At 37.5% G+C, this 7,633-nt stretch overlaps 1 long non-coding RNA gene across 1 annotated transcript in view; it reads right to left on the bottom strand.

The window, feature by feature from the left end:
* Positions 1–3,014: 3,014 nt before the first annotated feature.
* Positions 3,015–7,633, bottom strand: part of LOC108448223 — a 32,088-nt gene continuing 27,469 nt past the window's right edge. Inside the window, exon 3 of the long non-coding RNA XR_001864040.1 lies at positions 3,015–3,505. This is a non-coding gene — a long non-coding RNA (uncharacterized LOC108448223). The remainder of the gene's footprint in view (positions 3,506–7,633) is intronic.

Raw genomic sequence — 7,633 nt, 5'->3', positions numbered from 1 at the left:
GGCCGGGATCTGCCGAGGAACTGCTGCAATCACGGGACCCAAGGGTCCTTGCTGGGCAGGGGAACACAAAACAACCAATGGGGAACGAGGCTGACCAGGGAGTAGGGAAACCCTGTGCCTCCACCCCAGGGTCCCCCTCTCCCCGGACCCCACGCCAGGGGGGAGGAACCCCAACACCATAGCTTCAGCAAAAGTATGATCAGTACGAGATGTTTTCATGCTGAATTATTCTCTGATGAATGAATAAGCTTTCTCCAATGAGTCAGTTGCAAAACAACTTTAAGTGGAGTGCCCAGAACAGTGTATTATGAACAACCCCACAATTAACACTAGAAGGTTAAGGTATTTTAAACTTTTCATCCCTGACTTTTGAAGCTACATTTGAATTTTTCTCTCACGCTATCCCCACAGGGCAGAAGTTATGTATCGATGCATTTCCACCCTTCTAAAGGTTTTCATGCTGACAATGATGTTTACTCTGACCTGTAGAAAGGTACCATATCTCTTAATTCCTCATTAATTTTTGAGCTGTCTAGGAATATCTTTCACTGTTAAATTTTAGCAATAATAATGCAATTATTAAGAAATCTAAGGACACATTATTTTTACTTTTTTTTTAACCGCTCAATTCATAATCACTTAGGAGTTGTTAAATGTAACCAGAGTAGTCTAGCAAGGCTAGGTTTCACTAAGCAGCTGGGTGACGTGTTACTTTTATCTTTTGCAATAATGACATTACTTTTTGGTTGTCTTCCTGTTACACATTTACTCTTGCCCATAGCTATATTTGTTTAAGCGTGTATGTAAATTATACCTGCACTGGTGGAAAATAAATATCTAAGGGGAATCTTCACTTTTGCTGCTGTTTCCAAAGCAACTACAAAAGCTCACACCCCTTGAGATCATGACCTGTCTGTCTTGTGAGGAGGTGCTGGATGGCAGCAATGACCATCATATAGAATCACAGATGCATTTAGGTTGGAAAAGGTCTCTAATATCACTGAGTACAACTATTAACCTAATACTGCCAAGCCCACCACTAAACCATGTCCCTAAGTGCTACATCTATGAGTATTTTGAACAGCTCCAGAGATGGAGACTTTGTTGGGCAGCCTATTCCAATGCTCAAAAACCCTGTCAGTTGAAAGAATTTTTCCTAATATCCAGTCTAAACCTCTCCTGGTACAACTTGAAGCCAATTCCTCCTGCTGGCCACAGAATCACAGAATCAATTAGGTTGGAAAAGACCTCTGAGATCATCAAGCCCATACTATTGCAGACACAGGCCAGGATGCCATTGGCATTCTTGGCCACCTGGGCACAGCTGGATCATGTTCAGCTGCTGTCAACCAGCCAGTTTTTTATCCAGTGAAACACTCGCTCATTCCAGCCATGAGCATCTTTGGCAAAGGAAGGTTCTGGTTCCATTTGCATCAAGTGCAGTGGGAGGTAGAAGCTCTTTGTATACACAGCAGAGTCCTCACCAAATTTTGTTGGAGTGTGACCAGCAACGGTGCTTGTTCTCCTGAAGAATATTTATTAGTGTCCTTCAATTCTTTAAAATCCATCAATGGAGGATGGATCCTTCCCATACAGTCAGGCAGTTGCCATGGGGCAAATCACAGCTTAATTGCATTGCCTATAAACAAGCACTTGCATTGACTTCAGAGTCAGAAAGCCTTTGCAGGTCAGAACTCACAGCTATGGAAGGTAACAATGTCTCTTTTTTTTTTTTTCTATTGCAGCTTTGTGGATGGAATATTTATCTTAGTTTAAATACAGTCTGTATTTATTCACATGACTCTGTTCACATGCTATTTCAACTCATTAATTTGACTACATTGTCTTTTTGGAACACCTAAATACTTTCTGTCACCTAGAGTTATGTTTCTCATATGTTCAACTACTAATAAAACTAGAAGCCAAGATTGCCCCTTGTTTGTTTCCTTCAAGCTTTAGAAGCAGAAACCAAGCAGGGTTTTTTCAGGTATTTTTTCCTGGATATGGACAGACTAGGTAAAATAACAAATGTATTTGCTATAAATACTAGTTCAAAGTTGCCAACACTAACCACAGTTTATCTATTCCTTTTATGCTTTGTATCTTAGCAAGAAATATTTATGATAATCATGCCCCATCTTTATTCATATTAACATTGAAGCCAGCTTACAAATATCTTGAGTTCTCAGGATTTTAACTGTACCAGCTAGACAAGTGCTGGAAGTTTTGTTGGTTAGAAGCAGCAAATAGATATTAGTGTTTTCACTCCTACAGATTATGTTCTAATCACTCATTTTTAAATTAACTAAAAATTAGGATAGAATAGCAACAACAAATTGAGTCGTGCTGGTGTAGTGATAGATTCCTTCCTTAAGATTTCCTATGAATTCCTTTTCCATGCTTTTTATGGGTATACCAAATTCACTTTATCTGTTTACATTCTATCAGAGAGGAATTCTTTTTATCATAGAGATTTTGGTTTCAGAATATGCTATGTCTCAAAAGAGTGAGAATGGGGAATAATCATGAACATAAAAACATCTGGTAATACATTTCTCTTTTTTACTTTAAATGGATAACTCAGAGGCTTATTTTCAAAGGACCTATATGATGCAGCTCCTGAGAAAGTCAAGCCATTGTGAAAGCAGGTCCTAAGTATTTTGAGAGACACATTTTGTTCTTTACTAAACAAATATAACTTTTAGTAATACTGTTTTTATTGTATGTTGAAAAATGCACTGTTTTCTCTGTAAAAAAGCATGACTTCTTAACATCTGCAATGCTGTGAGGTCACCTAGTCCTGCACTGACTTGTTTAGACCAATATACTCTATACATTTTTCTTTGTTGTAATGGTGACTTTAATAATAGTGTATATACTGAGTCTCTTCTGGCAACAGAGCATTCTCAAAGCAATTCTAGGACCTTGATATTAACAGTTTTCTTTGGTCAATAGTTCTCAGTTTTGTTTGAAATAGAGCTTGTCTGGGTATACATACCCTATTTTCTGGATCCTTTTAGAGTCAGAGTTCTTCTTCTTGGAAATATTAAGTCTTTGTCGTAAGTAGGTGTTTTTCCAGATAACCATTCCCAACACACACGTTTTAAAAAAAAGATCTAATGTCTCTTTATCAGACTATAGTTCTACTCTTCTTTACAAATATCAAAGGATGTCATTATTCTTCCTCTCACAAGAACTCCAATTTCCCTGTCACACATGCAGACTTTTGGATGAAGATTCTGGTATTTGTTTCTGTTGCACTTAATCCACTGCCAGCAGAAGTTTCAGGGCAAGGGGTGGAGGTTGAGCTCTTTCATGAAACCTTTAAATTTCTGGTACTGCTTTTGTAGAAGCTTATGAATAAAAATTAGGAAAGGCATTTGATAATTCCATGCAATCTGTATTTCATCCTGGACTCAGAGTGGCCATTTCTCCATCCAAATTTGTGTGCTTAAACTCCAGTTAGAGTATATCCTTCAGAGTGGGTAGCGTCACTCCACACAAGCTAGATGGAGAGATAATATTCAGTGTTTGCAATTTCATATTAAAATAAGCCCAAGGATATTAGAAAATGTTGTGATTAACATTAGTAATGGCATAATATCAAAGGCAGAAACATCAGCTACTTGTCTGTCTCTACCACAAGGAATAATGAGTGACTGCAAACAACAGAAGGCAAATAGTATAATCATAAATGAAGAATAATTTTCTCAATATCGAGATGACAGTGAAGGAAAAATTTTTGCTGGGGACATAGTTGGCTGCTGTTACTTCATCTTAGTATTTTTTCAGGTTTTTAGAGGATTTTCTTGGAAGAGAAAACTCCAGGGAAGAAAATAATGTCAAATAACAAGACTGTCAAGAATTAGGGTTTTTATACAGTTCTAACTGAATTATCCTCAGCTGCTATTATAATCTTTCTTTGATTTATTTTAAGCTTATGGTTTACCTAAGTAAAACTCTTTCAAAGTAAATATATCTTCAATAATGCATTCCCTTAATATGCATATTTTCTCAGAGTCAAGCCAGAATTTTATAGCCTGTTCCAACTTTTTATTTCCACATTTCATGAATGACAGCAGTATTTCTCTCTGGAGATTTTTGAATGTCCCATTAAAAAAAAGTAACAACCCAAAAATGTTGGGCAGTGGTCACTTGTGGGAAACACAAAAAATGGAAAGGGTCTTAGGTGTGAGAAAAAAGCAGGCTTCAGAAACAAAGCCAAAGAACTTAGGAATCAGCTCTGGCTGAGAAAACTTGAAGATAGAAGAAGATACAATGATATAGCAAGCAAGGACACTAAAGCAATGGTTAGAGTTTTTAGGTTTGGCTGAGATGGGTCTTGAAGTTGCAGAAAATATGCTTAGCAAGATAGATAAGTTCAATCTTAACAATGGAATATTGTGCATTATTATATAAGGCATAACAAGCAAGTATTGTGTTCAACAGATATACGTGTGTTACTGAAGTTTGGTTAAAACAGTTGTCTGTAAACTTTAGAAGCATACTATTGGCTAAAAAGCCTTTGAGAATGCCTGTAACAGGGAAATCTTTGGCTGCCTGTGACGACGTGAGCCTTGTACCATCTCTTGTGTCTCAACTCTGTATGTGAGACTGATGCTGGAATAAAATAATAAAAAGGCTCCTGGAACATCTGCCTGGGCTCCCTGTCCCGTTTGCTCTTCAAAAACGCTGACAGTCACTGAACTTATGGAAATCTGGTAACACAAAGTCTGCTCCAAGCCTACGCAGCTGGACAGTGGTCTGGTGCTGACTGCTTATTAGAAGAGCTCCCTCACCCCTTTTTGAGAATGGAAGTGGACACTGTGAGGTCACAGCTCATCCTACTGCTTACAGAGGGCACAGTGTTATCCCTTTTCCCCACAGATGGTCAGGCTCTTCACAACATTCTGCTGCCCAGTGAAGTGCTGTGAAGCTCAGGCTGCAGAATCACATGTTCCTGCTTTGCAGAATCACATGTTCCTGCTTTGCAGAAATGTATTCAACCTGGATCCCATGCCAGAAATCTGCTATGAATTTCACTAAGCAGAGTCTTGTGGCAAGGCATTCTGGTCTTTGATATCTTTGCAAACTAAGCCATCAACACCTGGCATTACAACAGTGGCATGAAAGGCCGTTTTTGTAGGTTTTTTTTCTGTCTTCATTTTAGAAATCAAGAAAAAAAGCCTGGAGGCTTTTCTAATTGTAAACTTTGATTTTCACCTCACTGTTCAACTAGTTTAGCATTTGTTCCCACAATGATACATTACTCTGATGTAACCCTAGTCCCACATTGTTAAGAGCATGGGCAAACAACTGTAGTCTGTCTCACTCTCTCCTCCTCCTTTTTCTTCCTAACAATAAAACAAATGTAAAACACAGCATAAATATAGGATAAAGAGGTAATAACAGAAGGAAATTAATTATGTTGCTGAAAGTGTAAACACAAAGCGTACATAGAACTTAATCCAGTTTTGCAAGGCTCAACTCAAGTCTCTAGTAGTATGGAATATTGTTAAACTTACTAAGGCCCATATAATACATATGAAAGCATTATTCCACCCACAAAGGATAAATTCCTTGGTTACCTGTTGCAGGTAATTTTTCCATGAAAAGGATATGCAAATTCTAATAGTTTTAAAGATGAGCACAAACAGTAAGAGAGGAGATCAAATGTTTCAGATTAGGGATTGCAAAACAGAATCTGTAAAGAAGCTGTTCTGTGTCTCTAATCCCCAGAGTTCATCCATGCAGCATAATTTGACATGTACATGAGATACTGCAGGCTGGCATTCAGAGTGACAGACATAATGGAGGACCTTTTCTTTACTGAGAACTAAACATTGAAACCAAAATATTCATTTATCATGTGGGACTATCACCCTACATCTTTTTCATTACAGTCAGGTTCTAGTATAATTATCTTATCCATAACAGCAGTTAGAACTTGAAATCTAAAATGAAATAACTGAAACCTTAAAAAATTTAATCTGTAAAGCAAATAACCTGTAAAGGAAACAAACTTAAAAGCAAGGTAAAACAAATTTCTTTCCTTGCTCCAGTTAGTAGGAATTTAAAACACTGGACGACAGAATTTGCATTGCTAAATCCAGTGTTTAGATGTCAAGTCCCAAAATAAGTTAGAAATTATAACTGTTTAAATCATGACTCATAAGATGTGCAAGACCATGCTTGCTTTTTCTTTAGTCATATTCATTAAAAATACATGGATCCTGCATCAAAAAGATACCACACAAGGCATGTAACTTTATTTTGCTTATTTATAGTTCTATACAAATTAAAAAGCAAATTTTCTTATTCAGCTTGAAAAACAGCATTCTTTTCTCCTATGTAAATTAATGTAATGGTATAGAATAAGACCTTAGATGGTAACATGCACTCAGACACAAAGTCACGAGTCCTACTTACATGATTCACATTCATATGAAGACAATGGGATGCAGTAGAAAATTCTGTTTGCATGGAACTACATGCAGACACAAGTTCTTCATATTGAATAATTTTGCTTTTTTTTACAACAGAAAATATTCCAGGCTTCTCTACATATTCACTACAAAATGTGCTAAGTTAGATCATGTCACTGCTGCAAAAGCAAGTAGAGGGGTAAAAATTCCCATTCCCAGTATATTTATTGTTACTGATAGTTCTCGTTCTTCATGCAGGAATCAGGCTCAGCTTCACAGTTCCAGCCCCATCTTCTCACATCATTCATGGCTTTCTCTGTTACAGAGGAAGAACAAGGTGCCTATGGCTCCTGTTCATGGTAATTTTGTTAGAGGCAAAACTCATCTAAGAAGTTCCCATTCGTTTAACCATTTACACTTTCACACAGAGAGTGACATAAATAGAGCTGAAGAGGGATGCCAGATGAATGAGTAAAGTGAAAAGAATGACTAGCTGGAAGTAAGCAGAGATGATTTTTTTTAAACTGGTATTAACACTTGGAAGATGTTAACATCAATCTGGAGTCTTAGCATGGGATCCACAAGGCTAGTGCACTGTACATAGATGTTCACTGTAGGAGATGGGGATCTGGAGACCCTTGCTTTTCTACAGGTTTTGAATACAAATCTCTGTACAGGAAGGAGTCATCTCCTGCTGAGGATTTGAAAGCATGAACCTCCTCACTGAGATAATCACTTCCTCTTTTTGACTACAGCTCCCAAGAAAGAAGAATGCCAGTCTTTATACCAGCAGTTCAGCAACCCAAATGTTCATTTAAAAGTAGATGATCAACTTTTCTCCTACTTTTGCTAAGATAGCAGCAAACTAAGATAAAATCTCCTACCTGTCAGAGAAAAGTGCTAAGCTCTGGGCTAGTGGAGTGTCCTGTCATGTCCTGGACCATATTCAGTTGCTCTTCCTAAAGCTTATGTATTTACTGGGTCAATATTCCGCTAGGACAAGGCTAGGTATCAGGCTGAAAAATTCTTGGTCTTACATATTTTTGGCTCAGTATTTTTTGACACATGATACTGCTATAAAACAGAAAAACTAAAGGACACAGCTTCCCACAGCTCCATAATACAGGATTCCACCACTGTCTACAATGCTTACAATTATTATTGCAACCTTATAATAAAAATAACCAAAGAAAATACTATTTTCCCTA

Source organism: Corvus brachyrhynchos, unplaced genomic scaffold, assembly GCF_000691975.1.
Source record: "Corvus brachyrhynchos isolate BGI_N302 unplaced genomic scaffold, ASM69197v1 scaffold227, whole genome shotgun sequence".
Taxonomy (NCBI): Eukaryota; Metazoa; Chordata; class Aves; order Passeriformes; family Corvidae; genus Corvus; species Corvus brachyrhynchos.
This window is presented reverse-complemented; position numbering and strand designations above follow the sequence as displayed.